Source organism: Arachis ipaensis, chromosome B3, assembly GCF_059453495.1.
Source record: "Arachis ipaensis isolate K30076 ecotype BB chromosome B3, ASM5945349v1, whole genome shotgun sequence".
NCBI classification, from domain to species: Eukaryota; Viridiplantae; Streptophyta; class Magnoliopsida; order Fabales; family Fabaceae; genus Arachis; species Arachis ipaensis.
Genome location: NC_142438.1, coordinates 131,717,853 through 131,740,433, shown reverse-complemented (window position 1 = coordinate 131,740,433; position 22,581 = coordinate 131,717,853).

Genomic DNA, 22,581 nt, shown 5'->3' with positions numbered 1-22,581 from the left:
TGCTATATACAAACTTCTTATAAACTTTCTTTTGAGTTATAGGTTTCTGTGTATATATAGTTAATTAATAATAATAATAATAATTTTGGTCACAAGTATATGGTTGTATAATTATAAATACATATAGTTATTTGACTAATTTATAGTTTACTTATAAGTTAAAATATGAGTAATCACCCACTTCAATTTCTAGTTTTATCTGGATGAATAAAGTGATTTCTAAAAAATTAAGAATTTTATATTGGTTTTTGTTTTTGCAAGTTTTGGGACAACACAATCTTTTCTGTTGAATCGAACGTTAAAGGTTGATCTACATGAATTATTAAGGAGTAGTGAGGTTGGATAAGGAGTAGTTATTTGTCCAAAATTGTTAAAATGAAAACGGCAACATTGTAAATTGAATTTTGTTGTGAAAACTCTTCTTCTCTGTTTCAAAATCATTAGAATCAATTTATATTAATTAGTATTGTCTAGTATATTTGTATATTAATCGTAGGATTCTATGCTTTTATTGCTTTAATTCATTTACCACCTATAAATACCCCTTGTATATTGTACCTATGATAACTCAATAATACACTTTTCAGATTACTCTATCAGTCTCTTGTTTCTAACATGGTATCAAGAGCCTAAAGTTTTTTTTTCCAATGAACATTTGTTCATAGCCTCCTTATTTTTCTCTTCCGACAGTGCTTCTTTGCTCTGATTTTTCGTTCTGTTTCCGACGCTTTGGTTCGTTACCTCCGCCACCGTTGTGTTCATCTCTCCGTCAGGATTCCAACGCCGCCGGAACCGTCGCCTAAAGCCGCCGAACACGCCCTCACGCGCCGCCGGAACGTCCCTGCCCACCTCCATTGTTCCTCCTCCCAGATGCTTCAATAGCCATTGAATCTTGTTGCTCATCCCACGATCCTAGAGCCTCCATGTGTCACGCCGCCAGCTTCCACAGCGACCCGCGCGCCCGCTATCGACCCGACCCGGCCCGGCCCGCTGGTTGACCCGACCTCCACTTCAGCGCCAGCCTGTCTTCTCCGTCCTCTCGCGGGCTGCCACGTGTCACCGTTCTGTTGACGTGGCGCTGACGTCACTGCTGACGTGGTGCTGACGTGGCAGTCAAGTGGGACCCTCCCTAAGGTTTTTTGGTGAGCTCTTTCCAATTCTACACTCCGATTTCTCATTTTCTGCTCCGAAATTGCCATTTTCTCTCCTCTCTTTGATCTTTGTGACTACTATCATGGAAAAGCCAGATATTTTTGCTGCCACCGACAGAAAGGGTAAATTCTGTCGAAATTGTAACCGTTCTAGGCACCTCTTCCCCGACTGTCCTTCTGTTGAATGTCGCACATGCCACCAGAAAGGTCATATTAGCTATCATTGTTCACAGCTGTTCTGCCGTTACTGCAAGCTCTCGGGACATTTAATTACTGCCTGTCCTACTCGCCCACCACGTCCTAGTCCACTCAACTCGTCTCCTGTCTCTCTTTCTGATATTGCATCTCTTCTTCAGCGTCTTCTCTCTGATTCTGGTAATACCCCTGATGCTTTTTCCACCCCTCCAGGTAATTCTAAATGGTACTTTGACTCGGGTTGCTTTAATCACATGTCTCCGTTGCGTCATATTTTCTCGTCCATGTCTACCACTATAAATGGACCTTCTGTCAATACTGCAAATGGCTCCCTCTTGCACGCAACACACAAGGGTTCTATATCCCAGTCAACTCTTAATCTTCCTGATACTTATTATATTCCCAAATTAAACTTCAATCTTATTTCTGTTGGTCAACTTGTTGATCTGGGTTTTGAAGTCACTTTTTCCGTTTTTGGTTGTCGTGTACAGGATCCTCGGACGGGACAAATCATCGGGACTGGACGTAAGGTCGGAAGGTTATTTGAACTCGAGAATCTTCATATTCCTCCTGTACTAAATCTCTGTGCTGCTTCTTCTCTCTCTCCCTCCACTTATGGCATCAGCGTCTTGCCCACACCTCCTTAGGAAAACTGCGTCCTCTTGTGTCTCAATGTGTTTTAGGTCAGGTTCCAAATGAATCTTTTGATTGCATTTCTTGTCAAACTACCAAACAACCTGCTTTATCTTTTCACAATAATTCATCTCTTGCTTGCTCTCCTTTTGATCTCATTCACTCTGATGTTTGGGGCCCCGCTCCCATTGCCTCTATGGGCGGAGCTCGATACTTTATCGTTTTCATTGATGATTATTCCCATTTTACTTGGGTTTATTTGATGACTAATCGCCATGAGTTACCTCAGATCTATATCAACTTTGCTACTATGATTAAAACTCAGTTTTCCAAGGTCATTAAGGTTTTTCGACGTGATAATGCTATGGAATACCGTGATTCTAAACTCTTAGCCTTTCTTGCAGAACAGGGTACTTTGTCTGAGTTTTCTTGTCCTGGTACATCTCAACAAAATGGTAGAGCTGAACGCAAACACCATCACATTCTTGACTCCGTCTGTGCAATGCTCCTTTCTTCTTCGTGTCCTGAGCGTACTTGGGGTGAAGCTGTTCTTACTGCTGTTCATGTTATCAATAGACTCCCTTCTTCTGTTCTTGGTAATGTTACTCCCTTTGAGCGTCTTTATCATACCTCCCCAGATTATAGTTCTCTTCGAGTTTTCGATTGTGTATGTTTTGTTCTTCTTCAACCTCATGAACATAGTAAACTTGAACCTCGGGCTCGTATGTGTTGTTTTCTTGATCATGGCACTGAACACAAGGGTTATCATTGTTGGGATCCTCTCTCTAAACGTATTCGTATATCTCGTCATGTTGTCTTCTGGGAGCACCACATGTTTTCTCGATTCTCATCCTTTGAGTCCATTCCTACTACTCAGTCACCTTTGTTTACTAACCCCAATGTTGATCTTTTTCCTAGTGATGATTCTATAGATTCTATCTCGAGTGACCCTCCACAGCCTCTTGTTCTTCTGCCTTCTCCATCTCCCGATGATTCCAGACCGGACGATGATCCTGCTCCTACTGTCATGCCTCCTCCTCCCGCTCGTTCTTTTAGGGTAAGGAATCCACCTCCTCATCTTCTTGATTACCATTGCTTCTCTACTATTCTTCATCAACATGAACCTAAGACATTCTGAGAAGCCTCCTCAAACCCAAATTGGCAACAAGCAATGCAAGAAGAAATACAGGCACTTGAAAAAGCACACACTTGGAATCTGGTTGATCCTCCTTCTGATCAGGAAGTTGTGGGCAGTAGATGGGTATACAAGATCAAGACTCGCTCTGATGGCTCTATTGACCGTTATAAGGCCCGCTTGGTTGCTCAAGGTTGTACGCAAGAGTATGGTATTGATTATGAAGAGACTTTTGCCTCTGTCGCTCGTCTTACGTTTGTTAGAGCTCTTCTTGCCATTGCCGCGGTTAAAAAATGGTCCCTCAGTCAGATGGATGTGAAGAATGCATTTCTTAATGGGGATTTGAAAAAGAAAGTCTATATGAAACCACCTCCGGGATATCCTTGTCCTTCTAATAAGGTTTGTCTCTTTCGCAAGGCACTTTATGGACTTAAGCAAGCTCCTCGTGAATGGTTTGACAAGTTCAGCACTACCATATGCAGTCTTGGTTTTACTTCTAGCCCTCATGAGAATGCCCTCTTCATTCGTAAAAGCGAACGTGGAGTTATTCTTCTACTTTTGTACGTTGATGACATGATCATTACTGGGGATGATGTTGATGGTATCTCTGATCTCAAGGCCTCACTTCACCGTACCTTTGAGATGAAAGATCTTGGTTCTCTCAGCTATTTTCTTGGTCTCGAGGTCATCTCCACCGATGATGGCATCTATCTCTCTCAAGCTAAGTATGCTTTAGATCTTCTTACTCGCGCTGGGATTACAGATAGTCGCACTGAGTCTACTCCTCTTGAGCCTAATGTTCGATTTACCCCTATGGATGGCACTGTTTTGGATAATCCGACTCTCTATCAACAGTTAGTTGGCGGTCTCGTCTACTTGACTGTCACCCGACCAGACATCGCCTATCCGGTTCATGTACTTAGCCAGTTCTTGTCCGCTCCTCGTACTACTCACTATGCGGCAATTCTTCGCATTCTTCGCTACATCAAAGGCACTCTATTTCATGGCCTTTATTATTCTGTCCATTCCTCTTTGTCTCTTCAGGTTTACTCCGATGCTGATTGGGCAGGTGATCCCACTGATCGTCGTTCTACTACTGGTTACTGTTTATTTCTTGGCGATGCTCTCATTTCTTGGCGTGCTAAGAAGCAAACGTTCACTGCTCGCTCAAGCACAGAAGCTGAGTACCGTGCCCTCGCTGACACCACTGCTGAAGTTATCTCGGTTCGTTGACTTCTCGAAGATTTAGGTGCTCCTCAGTCGTCCCCTACTGATGTTTTTTGTGATAACCGCAGTGCTATTCAGATCGCCCATAATGATGTGTTTCATGAACGTACCAAACACATTGAGATTGATTGCCACTTTGTTCGGCAACGTATCCTTATTGATGCTGTTCGTCTCATTACTGTTGGAACACTAGATCAAACTGCTGATATCTTCACGAAAGCTCATCACCCGACTCGTTTTCGGACTTTGTTATTCAAACTCAAGTTGGTATCCTTGGTTGAGCAAACTGTGAAACCCTAAAAAGTAAGTAACGGTCGAGTTGAAAGGAATAAAGGTGACATACATGTAAATGTGACGTGCTATTCTATATATATATATATATATATAGGGTTAATACTGAAATTCGTCCCCGAAAGATTACGCGATCTTCATTTTCGTCCCCGAACGATTTTTTTAATCAAATTAGTCCTTGAAAGATAAAAAATAAGTCAAATTAGTCCTCTTGTCAGTTGGGCGATGACGTGGCACGTTAAGTGCCACGTGGCATGATGACTTGGCACGCCACGTGGCAGGTCAATGCCACGATCAACGCCACGTGGCATGTCAGTGCCACGTGGCAGGTCAGTGACACGTGGCATACCCATGTCAACGCCACGTGTCACTTGACATGTAAAAAAGATTTTTATAGTCAAAATAGTCCTTGAAAGTCTAGAAATAAGTCATTTTCATCCCTCAAATTTTAAAAATTAGTCAAACTAGTCCTTATATAATTTTTTTTTTAAATTTTTTCTTCATAATATTAAATTTGAAATATTTTTTGATACTACTAATTTTAATAGAAATGTAATTGATAAACAAAACATTAGTAATTGTATCTTTTCTTCTTAAAAATTTTTTCCAATAAAATTATCTCTCTCCTTTAATTCTTCTCAAAATCTCTCTTATTCTTTTCTATTATAAAACATTTTTCTTACATACATTTTGCTGGAATATATATATATATATATATATATATATATATATATATATATATATATATATATATATATATATACTCAAAATTAAAATGTATGTATTTATTAATCTAAACAAAGTTATATGCTCGAAATCAAAATTTATGTATTGTTACGGATTCGACCCACGGATCCCGGACCCAAGGTTAAACCCGAACCCGGTTCCTCGGGTCTGACCCATCTCCTTCTTCCGGAAGGCCCGGAAACGGCCCTCTAGAACTCCTAACCGACTTTCGAATTCAAACGTCTCCCTTATCTTAGCCAAATAAGATAAGATAAGATATTCACCATCACCTATAAATAGAGGACCCAGGTCCCTCCAGGTATTCATTCATTCCATACACTTTACACCTCTCAGATCCATTCTGACTGGAGCGTCGAAGTGTCTTTACAGGTACCTCCCCCCATCGCTCCAGTCACGCGATCCGGTCTTCGCCTCGACTCGCAGGTTCCCGATCCATCCTTCAACCCGTACCAGAGACATCTTGTACATGTATGTTAAGCTAAACAAAGTTATACCACTATTTTTTTAGGTTAACATACATAAATTTTGATTTCGAGCATATAACTTTGTTTAGGTTAATAAATACATACATTTCAATTTTGAGTATATATATATATTCCAGCAAAATGTATGTAAGAAAAATGTTTTAGAATAGAAAAGAATAAGAGAGATTTTGAGAAGAATTAAAGGAGATAGATAATTTTATTGGAAAAATTTTTTAAGAAGAAAAGATACAATTACTAATGTTTTGTTTGTCAATTACATTTCTATTAAAATTAGTAGTATCAAAAAATATTTCAAATTTAATATTATGAAGAAAAAATAAAAAAAAAATTATATAAGGACTAGTTTGACTAATTTTTAAAATTTGAGGGAGGAAAATGACTTATTTCTGAACTTTCAAGGACTATTTTGACTATAAAAATCTTTTTTACATGTCAAGTGACACGTGGCGTTAACCTGGGTATGCCACGTGTCACTGACCTGCCACGTGACACTGACATGCCACGTGGCGTGCCACGTGTCGCTGACATGCCACGTGGCGTTGACCGTGGCATTGACTTGCCACGTGGCGTGCCAAGTCATCATGCCACGTGGCACTTAACGTGCCACGTCATCGCCCAACTGACAAGAGGACTAATTTGACTTATTTTTTATCTTTCAGGGACTAATTTGATTAAAAAAATCATTCGGGGACGAAAATGAAGATCGCGTAATCTTTCGGGGACGAATTTGAGTATTAACCCATATATATATATATGTGTGTGTGTGTTTGTTTGGAGTAGAGAAAATTTAAATAGGTTATTCCAAATTTGAAGGTATTGTTAAATTTGGGGTTGATTATTTGTTAAACGATTTCTATTTTAATGTTATTAATATGTGGTTAATTGTTATATATTCTAGATTGCATCATCCCATTACAAAGCTAAGCATGACTTGATGAATATGTTTTTTTCTATTTATCAATATTCTAGTGGTGATGCTTGAAATAGAGTTTACAGAAAATACTATCAAAATTAAAATTATGTGATAGAAGACAAATAAATTGAAAGAGCTTGAAAAATGACTATTTTTGGTAAGAAGTTTATATAAGAGATTTGTTTTGTGATTCTGGTGTTTGTAATTGAATGTGATTGGGAAGCACTAAATTATTGTTTAGGATATCATTAACAAAACACTTATGTTATTATTTTTTTTTTTTGAAACTGATCATATTCTAGATGAAAATTATTTTTGGATGAAATGAGATGTTACTTGTTTGTATTTAATTATTTTTATGATATTCATTGTTTGTGTTCAATTGTTTCTATGAAAGAAAAAGGTAAACGTAAATTATTAATCAACTTTAAAAGCATGAACATATAACATAAACATAATCTTTCATTTTCCCATAATTGCATTGTCAATCATATAACTTTTAAAGAAGGCAAGCTGCTGCTACAACAAAGTAAAAATTTACACGTTTTTAGATCTAATACTATATCATACAACTCTTAAACAAGGCAAAATCATGCCACATTAGACTATAACACAAAAAAGTTTTGATAACATAAGTATTCAAATACTAATAACATACTAAAACTTAGTTTGGTAAAATTTTTATTTTTTAAAAACTGCAGTACTTACATTTGGTAAAATAAAATTAAAAATAGTTTTCAATAAATACAAATACCATAATTGTATTTAGTAAAATAGTTTTTAAAAATAAAAAAATCATAATAAATATATATATATATATATATATATATATAATAAAAAATAATTATTTTTTTAGTGTTAATAATTAATAAAGATAATTTTAGATATTTATTATTATATAGGATTATATTATATTTTTTTAATTTTGATAAATATAAACTAATTTTAAATTTTTTTTATATTTTTAAAAGTATCCCTAACTTTTAAAAACTCACAAGCACATAAATTTTTTAATTTACTAAACACAAAACAAAATGTTTGTGTTTTTCAAAAACACAAACTTTTTTTTCAAAAATTTTATCAAACTAAGCTTAAAAAAAAAACATAAGTTTTAAAGGCACTTGTGCCACAATCAATTCACAATTTATCCAGTTTTTCTAGGAGACTTGAATCCAAGAATAGGGACAAAGTTAAAAAATCTTAATGCAGTTCCAACACTAGCTACTGCCATTGCCTCTGCTGACACACCATGTGAAACGGATGGTCTTACATTTGCTGGAAGAACAGATCAGATGGTGTCACAGTTGGTAGAACATATTGGAATAATGTTTGGAGAGTTGGGGACTAAAAATTTTCTATTTCTTTCTTATACGAGCTAGATCAGTTAAGTGTTGTGGCACAGCACTAGCTGATACAAATGTTGTTGACTAGTCCTAGCGTGCTTAGGACCACAAAAAATTCAAAATTCAGAGTTGTTCATGAATGAAATAACAATTTCGTTAGGTAATTAATAAGAGTCTAACTAATTAAATCAACAAGTATTTTTAAACTATATTCTATATTAATTAATTATCATTAATTAATGATTATTTTAATTTTTTTTAAATATTATTAATTACAGTTATTTAAAGTTAACTGATTAAAAATTATTTATCTATATTTTTTTATAAAATAAAAAATATAACTTACTTCAACTGTGTGTCACCACCAACATCGTCTGAACTTCCATAAATAGTATCATCAGCAGCAACTTTCAACACCAGACAGCGTCAATAGCTCAAGAGGGAGAAGACATTTAGGTATTAGGGTTTGAAGATAATAATTTTGAATAGATTGAAAGGTTAAAATGAAGTTCCTTTAATTTTTTTAGAAACAAATTGTATTCACCATACAAAATACGACATCATTTTGTCTAGGCTGACAGGGACAAATTAGTCCATATCTAATTTGAAATTGTCAACAGACAATTCACCCACTTAACGATCATAAACATTTTTTTTAGCTTTTAATGTTGAATTTGTCAGAAAAATTGCATTGTTCCAAAATTTACAAGAACAGGGATCGATTTGAGACTTTTTATTTCTCAGATATCACTTTATCTGTCGAGATAAAAATCAAAAATTGAAATGGATGTTTACTCTTATATTAAAATATTAAAGTAAACTAAATTATACATAGTTTAAGAATCATTTCCTTAATTATTTTTTAAAATATATAAAAAAAATAATTACTTGCTACATACTAACAATTTAACATATACATAAGAATTTAATTTTAATATACTAATAAAATAAAAAAATAAAAATTAATTATTTTAATTAATATAATATTATACGATCGATTATTTTCAAATTTTCTTTAAACACTAACAGTGTGTATAAATATTAAATTCTATATACAATATCATAAAATAAATTTGTTTTAATTAAATTATAATAATATCTAAAAAAAAATGCCTTCTCAGCTTATCACAAGCACACACAATGTCTGTGGTAACATTATTAAACTAGATGGCGTTATCCGGCGTTGTGGTTTGTCTCTTGCCATTCTCAGCTTCGTTTGGAATTTTCCTTCCACGCAATGTTCTTCATCACTTCTTCTGTTGTCCTTTTGTTCTCACATAGCATGGAAAAGTAGATAATGCTATTTTATTTTGCCGAGAATAATTCTAATAATGGACAATCAAGTTTATTTTAGTAAATAAATTTAATTTTGATGTATTATCGGTATAAAGCGTTTTATACGGTCGTATAATCATATTCATTTTTTCGGATTATTATTTATACAGATACAGTCAATATAAAAAATAATTATTTTACTGATATAATATTATGTAACTAGATGTACTTATAAAACTATTTTATACTAATAATATAGTACATTAATTAAAATTAGATTCATTTCTAAATTATAAAATTTAAGTTTTAAAATTGATTACATATATTAAGTGAATAATTAAAAGCAAATTTACGTTAGTGTCGATTGTAGATTGGAAAACGCGAAGCCGATGCTTATCTAAACCATGGTTTTATACTTGCAATCAAGGACCCCCAGCACTAAAATTAGAAGAAAATCATCACACTCTAATTAATTTAAATTATTACTAAAAAGACGTCAAAAAGAAGTTACAAACGACAACCATGTTAATGCTATCGTACTTCGTAATGATATGATGTGTGATATTTTTCTATGTTTGGACTTATGTGTTACTTATTATTAAAGTTTCTACAAATAAAATTACACATGTTAAGCGCGAGCTATAAGTATTAGTTTCGCATTTACATCAGAATCCATACCATATATATGCAACGGCTGAAAAATACTAAAAACTTTGTTTTATAATTAACAACTATAATTACCCATATGTCATGTACGTAATAAGGTTGAAATTATAATTTTAAATTATCTTTTTAAAATTAATTTGAATTATAATAATTTGATTAATAAAAAAAAACATGTTATGTATTATTTTTTTTAATTTAGTGTTAATTGAATTAACTCTAAAATAGTTATTAATCGGTTTTAATAATTTACTTTTTTCAATAAATCACACATATATATTAAATGTGATCATAAATAATATAGTAATAGTTAAATCCACCAATAAATATATTAGTTATTATCACACTATAAAACAAATTAAATATAAATACTATTAGCACTTATAAATCTATAAAATCGCACTGTTTTTGTTCGCGTGCAAGGGTTTAGTTATCAAATAAACTTAAAATATGAACTAAAAATATTTATAAATTAGACCTAGCATCACTTGAAAGAATAATGGAAAATAATCAACTTACCTTATCATCCATGAGAACCATTTCTATGTAAGTCGTCTTGTTCTTATCAAATTTGGATGAGACTTTCTATAACCTTATATATTAATTTTGTTAAATAATATATATATATATATATATTACGACAGTTTTTCTTAATATATATACATATACATAAATAATTATATACATATATATAAATAAATAAATATATGAATTATATTTTATTAAACTCTATGTTACCAGTTATTAAAAATATTAAAATATATGAACCAAAAATATTTATAAAATGGACCTAACATCACTTGAAAGACTCATGGAAAATAATCAACTTACCTTACTATCCATGAGAACCATTTCTATGTAAGTCGTCTTGTTCTTGTCAAATTTGGATAGAACTTTCTGTAACCTTATATATTAATTTTGTTAAATAATTCTATATATATAGATTACGTAGTTTTTCTTAATATATATACATATACATAAATAATTCTATACATATACATAAATAAAAAATATGTAAATTATATTTTGTTAAACTCTATGTTACCGGTTATTAAAAACATCCAAATCACATATATTAATTATTTTTTTGTTATAATTATTTCGTTGTATATATATATGATTATTTTTTATTCTACAATCGTGCAATAATTTTTTATGTTTTATATCTATATATATTCCTCAATTCCGACTTCATTCATATGCATATTAACAGTTTTTGTCTAACAGTGATGTTTTAATTTTTCGTTTTTCTTTTTTTCACGTATCTTTCTTTTTTTTTAAATAGTGATGTTTTAATATTTTTTTCTTTTTTTTAAATACATTTTTCTTAATAATTACATTACTAATCTGAAATATAAAATGAGAAAGAAAATAAACTTAAAAATCAGAAAAAAATTTATATTAAAAAATATAAAAATAATATATTCAAAAAGAATAGTCATAATATATAAATTGAGTCAACAATTTAAATTTCTCTAAAACTAATTTAATCAAATACCAATATTAGAAATAAATTACTTAAATAATATTTAATCTATTATAGTCCTTAGACACGTATAGATTAGCGTCATTCTCGTAATGACAACGAACTAAAACAACGTCATAAAAGTTCGAACATTTAGAATTCGTGTAAATTCAGACCATTCATTTGTTCTTTGAAAACCTTCTGTATCCCTGATAGAGTTGAATCGAAATTCCTTTTATGGAAAAATAGTTACGGAGATAGCTTTGATGTGTTAGAGACCAAAATCTGGAAGTCACTATTTATATTTGAGTGTCACACCCATTAAACCCGAAAGACTAAATAAAATAGTATCTCTGGTTTTATTCTCATTTAATTCTAAATCAAAAATAATAATGACTTATTTAATTCAGCATTTATGATAATAAATGAGATGACCATTATATAAGTCATTTAATGTAAAATAGCTTAATTTACGATTATAATTAATATATGTATTGCCCATAAATAGATTAGGAAATAATAATTTCGTAACAAAATAATTATTCAATTTGAATTATAATTAATTGATTGATAGAAATTATAATAAATTGTATGATATTTAAAAAATTAACCAAATCAATTAGTTGATATAATTAATTTATTATAATAAAATGAATTTAATGAGTTAAAAGAAATAAATCGAAAAACACCATTAGAAACATGTTACGACAGTTTTATCATTAAGTGCAGAAATTTAATTTTTACATAATAGAATAGATATTTACAGATTATTATATTAAACACAGACTAAAAAAATACACTAAACAAAATAAAAGCATCAATGGTAAAATATAACCTAAAAAATCATTTAAATTAAAAAAAAAACCTGTGATGAATTATAATAAATTTATATATGCGAAGTAAAAGTAAAATAAACAATTAAAAATAAAGTAAAAAGAGCAATTAAAAAAGTAAAAGAAGATAGAAAAGATAATGTGTGGAGTAGATAAAAAATGTATTGCAATAGAAGATCAATATAATTAATTAATACAAAGGATGAAAGAGAAAAATCAAAATACGATATTATTAAAAAAATTTCAAAAAAAATATTTTAAAAAAGAACCTATTAATCAACTTTTATAAAAATATTACAAAAATTTTAAATTATCTTTAAATAAAATAATAATACCCTTAAGAATTATTAATCAAAATAAATAAAAAAATTAATATAAAACAAAATCATAGAAAAATATTAACAAAATTAAGATAAAAAATAAAAATAAAAAATTACAAATATTTTACCTCAAATACAAAATAGAGAAGGAGAAAAGGAATATATAAAATAATAAGATAATAATTTGAATTAATTGAGTTGATTTATTTTATTACTTTATATATTATTTATTAAATAATTTAATATTTATCTCGATCATATTAAATAATAAATTAGTTATAATTAATTTGGTTTAATGAATCAAACAAAATTTAAAATAATTTGATATTTACTCTAATTAAATTAAATATTTGAAGTTATGATTAATGTAATTTAATGAATCAAATAAAATATTAAATGATGAAATATTTATTCTAATCAAATAAAATTACATAATTGATTAGTTATAATTAATACAATTGAATGAATCAAACACATTAAATTGAAAAATAATTTAGTTAATTTGTGTCTTAAGGACACATTTTAAAAATATTTATTTTGCAACAACTTTTATAAAAGATTTTTTATAATATTTTTAACCTATGATTTAAAGGCACAGTTATAATAACCCATTAAAAAGTACTTAATTAGTTAATACAAATAATTAATATAATTGATTTAGTTCAATAAATTAAAAGAAATAAATGTGAAAGGAAGAGATAAAGAGAAAGTAAAATTATAATTAAAAAGCAATAAAAAAATTCTTTTTTAGTTTTTTATTTATTAATTATTAATTTATTATAATTAATTTCACAACATTTATTACACGTTATTCATTTTATAAATTAATACAATCAATTTATTGATATCAATTATCGATAATTATTTATAATTGATATAACTCATTTCGCTATACTTTTTAAATAAATAATTAAAAATGCACGTCTCAATTTTTTGTTAAAAGTAAAATAAAATAAAATATATAAATTGAGTAGATATAAATCTGAAAATTATAAATTTTATTAACAATTCAAATAAATTAGTACCATAAAATTAAATTTAATATCTATTTTACAAATAATTACTGACCTTTTATTCTTTTAATTATTAATAATTTAAATAAAATAATACCCTATAACTTATTTTGTTATTTATTTTAAGTAATTACTAATATAGTTGTTAGTAATACCCAAGTGTATATTATCAACATAATTTTATCACGGGTATTTCAATCCTATGTCATTGCAATTTTGTACCATCTTAATTTTTTTAATTGTTATTATTAGAATTGTTAAATAATAATAAAAAAATTCTTTAAAAATAGAAATAGCGATGGCACCTTCAATAATTAATTCAATAGAATTAAATTTAAACGAATAAGATGATTCAATCAATTATACAAATAATAGCATATTTATAAATATTAATATTAAAAATAGTCTCACTAATGTAAATGATCAATACAATAATTATATAAAAAAATAACTAATTACATAATTGCATAATTTTCAAGATCCTATATAGTTAAATCTAACGGACAAATAAAAAAAAATATTTATATGATAATGTCCTAATATTTTAGCATACTATAAATCATATTATAAATTTATATATCATATTATAATTTTAAGTCAACTCTTTAAACACATTATAACATAAACCATCTAAAAAGATACTCCAGATTAACGAATATCACATGGGTCACAACATACACTCTAAATTGTCACGATATTTCAAATAAAAAGAGCATCAATACAAAAAAATCAATGAATATATATAACTAAAATAAAGAGCAACAAAGAGACACACAAAAAAATAAAATAAAATAAAGAGAATTAATAAAAACATTAACATATAAACCACATACACAAACAATGTATATATTAATTGTGAATCACAAAAAAAAGACAATATATATATATATATGAATTGAAGTACACATGACAAAATATAATATTACAAAACAAAATTATAGTAAGATTATTTAAAAACAACATAAAAATCATACATTTTTTTTTGTTAATCAGAAGCTAAAATAAAAAAAAAAGTGTGCGCCTAATAATAAGCAATTAAAATAAACAAAAATTTTAAAAAATATAAAAAAATAAAATGTATAAATAAAGATAAAAGAAACAAAAAATCAATAAATTACAAAAATTGTACCTAAACATGAGAGAGAGGGGGGGAGGGAGGGAGGGAGAGAGAGAAAAGAAAGCAAATGAGTAAAAAATATTTGATCTTGTATAAATAGAGGGTATTGAGAAAAATAAACTAATTAAATTAATTCATATGTTTCGTTATCATATTTATTATTTATTTATTAAATAATTCGATATTTATTCCAATCAAATCAAATAATTAATATAATTAATTAAATTAATTAATTGATATAATTAATTACAATAAATGGTAAAATTTGAATGTCTAATCAAATTAATTAATTAATTATAATTGATTTGCTTTAACGAATTAAATGAAATAAATCAGGAAACACCTTAAGAGCATGTCGCATCAGTTCTGTTATTAAGTGCAAAAATCTGATTTTTATATAATAGAATAGATAGATAATAAATTAAAGATATTTTCTTAAATTAGTATAATTGTGCATTATTCATTAAATATTAATTATAATATTGTAATATAATTATAATAAAGATATTTTTATAAAATAAATTTATTTAGAGAAATATAAATTGGTTATTAATAACCAGTGCCATTATCATATAATTATCATATATTATTATTATTATTATCAATATAATTAAAATGATTAGAAATATTTTCGATTAATAATTGATAAGTAGTTTAATAATACATTAAATATTAATTTTATATAACTATAATAAAGATATTTTTTTAAATTAGTACAATATGTACTATTACTTAAATGCTAATTATAGTATAATTATAATAAAGATATTTTTATAAAATAAACTTAGAAGCGAAAATAGTGCATTCATTTTAGCGAAAAATAGATTCATGAGAAATCGACACCTCACTTCCATTAGTTGGAAAAAAAATCTAGTTTTAGTATATTAAATAGAATTAGAAATATAAATTCTATTATATCTTTCTAAACAAACCTAAACAACTCTACACTAATAGCCCGTGCCATGTCGTGTTTTTCAAGATTTATATTTAGGAACATATAGAATTTTAATAATAATACACGGGTAATTGAAATAGATTATATACGGATTTTTCAAGTTATTATTATTATTATTATTATTATTATTATTATTATTATTATTATTATTATTATTATTATTATTATTATTATTATTATTATTGGATAATGAATAAGAATTAAAATTATATCAATATTTTTAAAATTAATATAATTAAAATGACTAAAAATATTTAAAATCAATGTGTGTTATTAATATCATAAGATTTGATCATTTTATTATTAGAATCAAATATTCTTATCATGATTACCACGACCGGACACCGGTGCCATTATCATATCATTATTATTATTATTATTATTATTATTATTATTATTATTATTATTATTATTATTATTATTAAAATGATTAAAAGTATTTTTAATTGACAATTGATAAGTAGTTTAATAATACATTAAATATTGATTTGATATAATTATAATGAAGATATGTTCCTAAATTAGTATAATTATGTATTATTCATTAAATATTAATTATAATATAATTATAATAATTATAATAAAGATATTTTGTATAAAATAATTTAGAATAGAGATAAGTATTATTTTGGAGGAAAAACGGAGTCACGAGGGATCGACACCTCACCTTCATTAGTTGGGAAAAAACCTAATTTTAATATATTAAGTAGATAAATAGTTTATAGTTTATTGCTATCAATTACATCAATGCGCTTGGTACTTTTATTTACATTAATGGCAATAAGATCTAAATCTTCAAAAATATTTATATATTTCTGTTTTTTTTTAATAACAATTTCAAAATTTTATCTTTTAATCCAAAACTTTTTGAATATAAAAATGACAAAACAAAATTATAAAAATAATATTTTTATCACTTTTGTTATTTTAATTTTATTTTCTTTGCTTTTTTTATGTATAATTTTATTTTATATTAACTTTGTTTATTTAATAATAAAATATACTCATATTAATTCTATCATATAATAATATAATTTTTCTCCTATATTAATCGAAGAATTTTAATAGTTATCAACTATATCTAATAGAATGACTGAGAAGTGAGAACTATGAAAAGTTAAATCCAGATTTAAAATGGTGAAACAAAAAAAAGAAAATAGTGGATATATGATTAGAGAAAAATGTATAATAATGACAAAATATACTAAAATCGAATTTTTTCTCCAACTAATAAAAGTGAGGTGTTAATTCCTCATGAATTCATTTTTCTCTAAAATGAAATCACTATTTTTTTTTTCTAAATTTATTTTAGAAAAATATATTTATTATAATTATATTACAATTAACATTTAACGAATAATGCATGATTATACTAATTTAGAGAAATATTTTTATTATAATTATATAAAACCAATATTTAATACATTATCAACTAATAAAAGTGAGGTGTCAATTCCTCATGAATTCATTTTTCCTCCAAAATGAAAGCACTATTATCTCTTCTAAATTTATTTTAGAAAAATATATTTATTAATAATTATATTACAATATTACAATTAGCATTTAATGAATAATGCATAATTATAATAATTTAGAAAAATAAAATAAAGTCCAGTAATTTATCTTCCGACTGCACACGTGTGTAGAATAACTTTTAAGAAGGAGTCATGTATAGTAAATACGGTCGATGATTGTAAAACTGTATACTAACATTGATATAATATTATTTCAGGTATATGTTTTGCAAGCATCAAAGAAAAGTGTTGAGTTGTTTTTTAGTAGATTTAAATTATTTATTGTTTATTAGAGAATTTTGTGCATTAGAATTCTGTAATAATTTATTATTTATTTTGAGCTAATTTTGATATGTTCTTACTTGACAATAAGTTATTTATGGTCACATTGAGTATATATATTTGATTTATTCAAGAAAGTAGATTACTAAAACCAATTAATAACTATTTTAGAGTTAATATATTTAACACTAGATTAAGAAAAAACAAATAATACATAACATGTTATATTTTTATTAATCAAATTATTATAATTTAAATTAATCTTAACAAAATAATTTAAAATCATAATTTCAATCTTATCGCGTGCATGGCACAGATTAATACACTTGTTAGTTGGGGAAAAAACCTAATTTTAATATATTAAGTAGATAGATAATTTATAGTTTATTGCTATCAATTACATCAATGCGCTTGGTACTTTTATTTACGTTAATGGCAATAAGATCTAAATCTTCAAAAATATTTATATATTTCTGTTTTTTTTTAATAACAATTTCAAAATTTTATCTTTTAATCCAAAACTTTTTGAATATAAAATTTAAATTTTTTTTTTATAATTTTTTATGTATATTTTATTTATATTCAGATAAGATATTTTTGTTGACATTTATATTTTTATATTAATAAAAGTAAAATATATCAATAAAATGTTGAATTTAAAAAATTACACATTAAAAAACGGAAACATGAACGTCAGCAGTGGGCACAATCGCACAGGGCATTGGCTCATGAGTCATGACGGGGCAAGCACGCATACATGGGGGCATTGTGGTAATTAACTTTGTGCTGCGTTTGACTCTTGCATGACTTGATTCTAATTTGGGCACGTGTAATGCGTGCGAGAAAATAGAAGAGTGAATTTGTAATTTTGTGTTCCTGCATGGCCCCACCCACCACATGCAACTCCAATCACGTAACTCTTCACTACCATATAAATTGGGCGATAACTGATAAGTCTGTTATATATATATATATATATATATATATGAAAGAGTTTCAAGTGTATCGAGAACACCGGTTAAGTGTTGATCTGAATTATAAGAAATATATATAATATATATTAATTGAAATTAACGGTTAAAACAACTAAAATACTGATATTTTTCGATACACTTGAAATTTTTCCTATATATTATACGGGTGTCAATAATATTTAGGGTATAAATAATATTTTTTATTTTATTAGTAGTGTCTCTCATACACTACTCAACTAAAATCTCCCAAGCACAGTATTTAAATTAAATTTTTTAAAAAAGGAGGTGCTCACCCAGTTGTAATCAGATTGGAATGAACATTGTAATATATCCACTTTTCCTATCTTACAAAATGTTCTAAATACTACTTTTCTCTCTGAAAGCTTAGCTAGTGTTATTTTCTTCTTCCTCAATCCAGTGTCATAAAAGTATGCTCTGAGCTTGCCTCTCAAAGAGGATCCTTCTCATCAGAAAATGGCATGGATCGGATCCACAGGAATTTCTCATAGTGGAAAAGGGATTCATTGTTCTAATGCTAAGTTCTGCTCGGACCCTTCAATCTCACTCGTTTTTATGGTAAAAAAGAGTGATTGGGATAAGCAAACGATGCATTATTTCATTGTTGTCCTGAAGTACTGGAGATTCACTCCTGTGGTATCAGAGCCTCAGGTTTATAAGAGGAAGAAGAAGGTACTACTAGTAGTAGCAAGTAAGAGAGAATCACTAAACATGAACCCTACAGACTCATCAAACCCTTCACAACCCATCCATCATTCTACCTCTCTGAGCATAGACCGATTACCCACTAATTTAAAGAAAACTCTTGGCAACAAAATTGATCAGTTAGTAGAATTCACCCATGTTCTTGAAGATTCCCGAACCCCAGCCACTGAATATCCTCTTATAAGTCCCTATTCTTTCTACCAAAGACAAAAGAAATCAACCCTCACTTCCATTCGTCATCTCATCCACAGAAATCCTTCTCCTCCTCCCAAATAAGTCATCCAGTCCTCCCATCTACAACAGTGTGGTCTAAAAGCCACTACTGCTGAACAATACATAACCTTGGAGATCCCTCCAGAACTCATTCAAAACTACCAAAATCAAGGCTATACTCACTTGCATCTAGGAGCAGTTAGGCTGATTCTCACTCTTCATGGGAGAAGATCCCTTCCTGTAACAGCCAAAGTTGCTCTTCTAGATACCACTTTCAAAGAATACCAACATGCATTGATAGGAGCATTAGTAACTACACTCTCAAATGGAAGTGTCATCCTCACTATTGCCCCTAATTTCACCATGAGACTCTCAGATCCAACGATATGTCAAAGGCTAAAGATCCAGATTCAGTTAGTTGGAGTAATTCAAGATTCTAATGCTGAACAAGCCACCTTGCACCATCAAGTCCTCTATAGAGTTCAGGATCATGCTCTTGATCTCAATCTCCCAAACACTACAGGAGAAGCATTATTCATGTTCACTGATAATGCAAGAGGACCAGCAATCGTAAACATTCCAAGAATGATCACCACTGATGAACTCTCTTCTATCATTCCATTGGAATGGATTACTGATTATGAGAAAGCCTTCCCGAAAGAACAAGTTGATGCTCATACTTCGGCACCACCAACTATTACTCATAATAGTGATGGAACGGTGACAACTGTTTTTTAGAGACCTGGAATTACCAAACAAACTTCACTGCGAAGGCCATCCTTCAGAAGAATCAATATGATCTCTCCTGTTCAGGTACAAACAACTCACGATCAGAATGATCCACCTGTGCATTTTTATGAGAACGAAAAACCTGTTTATGTTTCTCATATAAATGGCCACTTCATTTGGGATGTTGATCCCTCTATGTGTGATTCTGATTGTGACTGTGTTAACCAATGGAGTGACACTGATGATGAGGATTATGCTAAAAGACGAAGGAACAAGAAAAAGAAGTCATTCCCTACCCCTTGCTCCTTTAAAAGACCTGAGCCTCCTGATGATGATAAAGCAACTCCAATGGTCAAAAGGAGACCAATGCTCAAGAAAACAAAAATGTCCAGAAAAGGCTCTATGGATTATCTTTATCAGTCAGTCAATACTAACCCATGCATTGCCACTCTCAAATCTTATGAGGAAGAATTCCCACCTCTGGTGACCCAGACTGATGAAAAGAAAATCACTAGAAGACCTTATGTAATCCCTCAAGGAATTACTCCACATGGACATCAAGCTACAACTCCTCAAGAAGAAGTACTCAATTGGCACACAGACAATGCAGTCAGCCAAAATAAAGTACTACTCCGAATAGATCACACTCTTGATGCTCTTGTAGAAAAAACTGAAGGTCTTTCTGCATAAATGAGTTCCATGGCACAATAAGTGGCTGAACTCAGAGATCGACTTTCTGCACAAGCCTTCCAACTTGATCAAGAACTCAAGGCCTACATTAATAATCGCTATTTTGGCCCAGAATTCCACAAGAAAAATAGAGAGCTAGATCAAGTTAAGGCTCAACTTCGACAAATCGAGATGGACAAAAGCAAAGCAGCTGTACCCCAAGCACTGGCTATAGACCCATTATCCATGTATCCTAAACCATATCCTTCATATTCACCTGTTTTGTTCCCTCCCACATATTCACCACCAGAAACCCCAGATTATGATTTCATTTTCAAATCCACCTACCATTTAGCCAGACAAGCAAACACTAAAAAATCCATCTCCCCCAAGGACGGAGTTATTCATCCCAACCTCAGTCTTCTTGTCAACCCAAGCCTCATCCTCCTTGGAAACTAGGAAATTTTTTCAGAGAAGAAAATGTCCCTACAAAAGATAAAGGCATCAAAGAAGGGTCGCCTGCCCCAGGACGATCAATTAATATGATCTCCTTGGACAATCGATCACACTGTGAAAAAATCACTGAAGAATCTGAGGAAGGGACTGCTGAAACCAGTGAAGAGACAGATGATTGGTCTGAAGAAGACTACAAAGCAGACCTTTCAGCAATAGCTATGGTCAACCCTGTAGAAGAAGAAGAAGAGGAATAAATAACCTCCGAAAGAGATGAACCAACAGCTTCATCTAGCCATACACAGACAGGATCCTTTGAAGTTAAAACTTCCAACAAATGGTTCACCTTTGATGATATCCCACCAGCAAGGTACAGAGAAAGGTTAAATGAATTTAGTGCTTGGATTGAGACCAACATGGCTAACCCAAATCTCACAAGCAGACAAGTTCTTGCAGACTTCATAAATCGGATGACTGGCAATCTCCGGGAATGGGCAACTAACCTTTCTGAGTATGAAAGACTCCAGCTCATCAGTGGCACCTCTTCACAGTTTCTGGGAATAATACACCAAGAATTCCTGGGAGATATCACAATCATTCAGAAGAGGAATTCTCAAGAATATTTTGAGATGAAGTGTTGTTCACTCAACAGAAAAGACTTGGAGAAATATTACAAGAAAATGGCTACTAAATATTATCCTCTTGGAGGAAATAATAATCCGCCACTTAAACAAGTCTTTATCGCATCCTTGCCAGATGAACTCCAGCCAGAGCTACATCGAATGATGATGGCTCTTCGTAAAGAAGTGGCTACCACTACCATTGGAGAAATATACCAACTGGCCCTAGCCGCTCTTGACAAACTGTGTGAACAACAACAGATATTCAAACAGCTCAGCAAAAATTCGAGCAAACTCAAAGGAGCATGCAACAAATCTTATTTGAAGATCAAATGCAAAGAGCCAAGCACGTGTGAATGCAAGCCAAAGAAAAAGACCCATTGGCAATCGCCAACCAAAGCATTTCATCAAAAGGCATTTAGAAGGGGAAGAAGAAAGCAAAAATACCGCTATTTCAAGCGAAGAAAGCCTCAGACTAAGTCAAACAGATGTTTCATCTGTGGAAAACAAGGACATTTTGCTAAGTCATGTCCCCACAAGACAAAAAAGGAGATAAAAATGCTTCAGTCCTTAATGGATGTATCTTCCATTGGAAATGAAGAAGATCTTGAATCAGTACTTGAAGAACAGGAAATTAAAGATG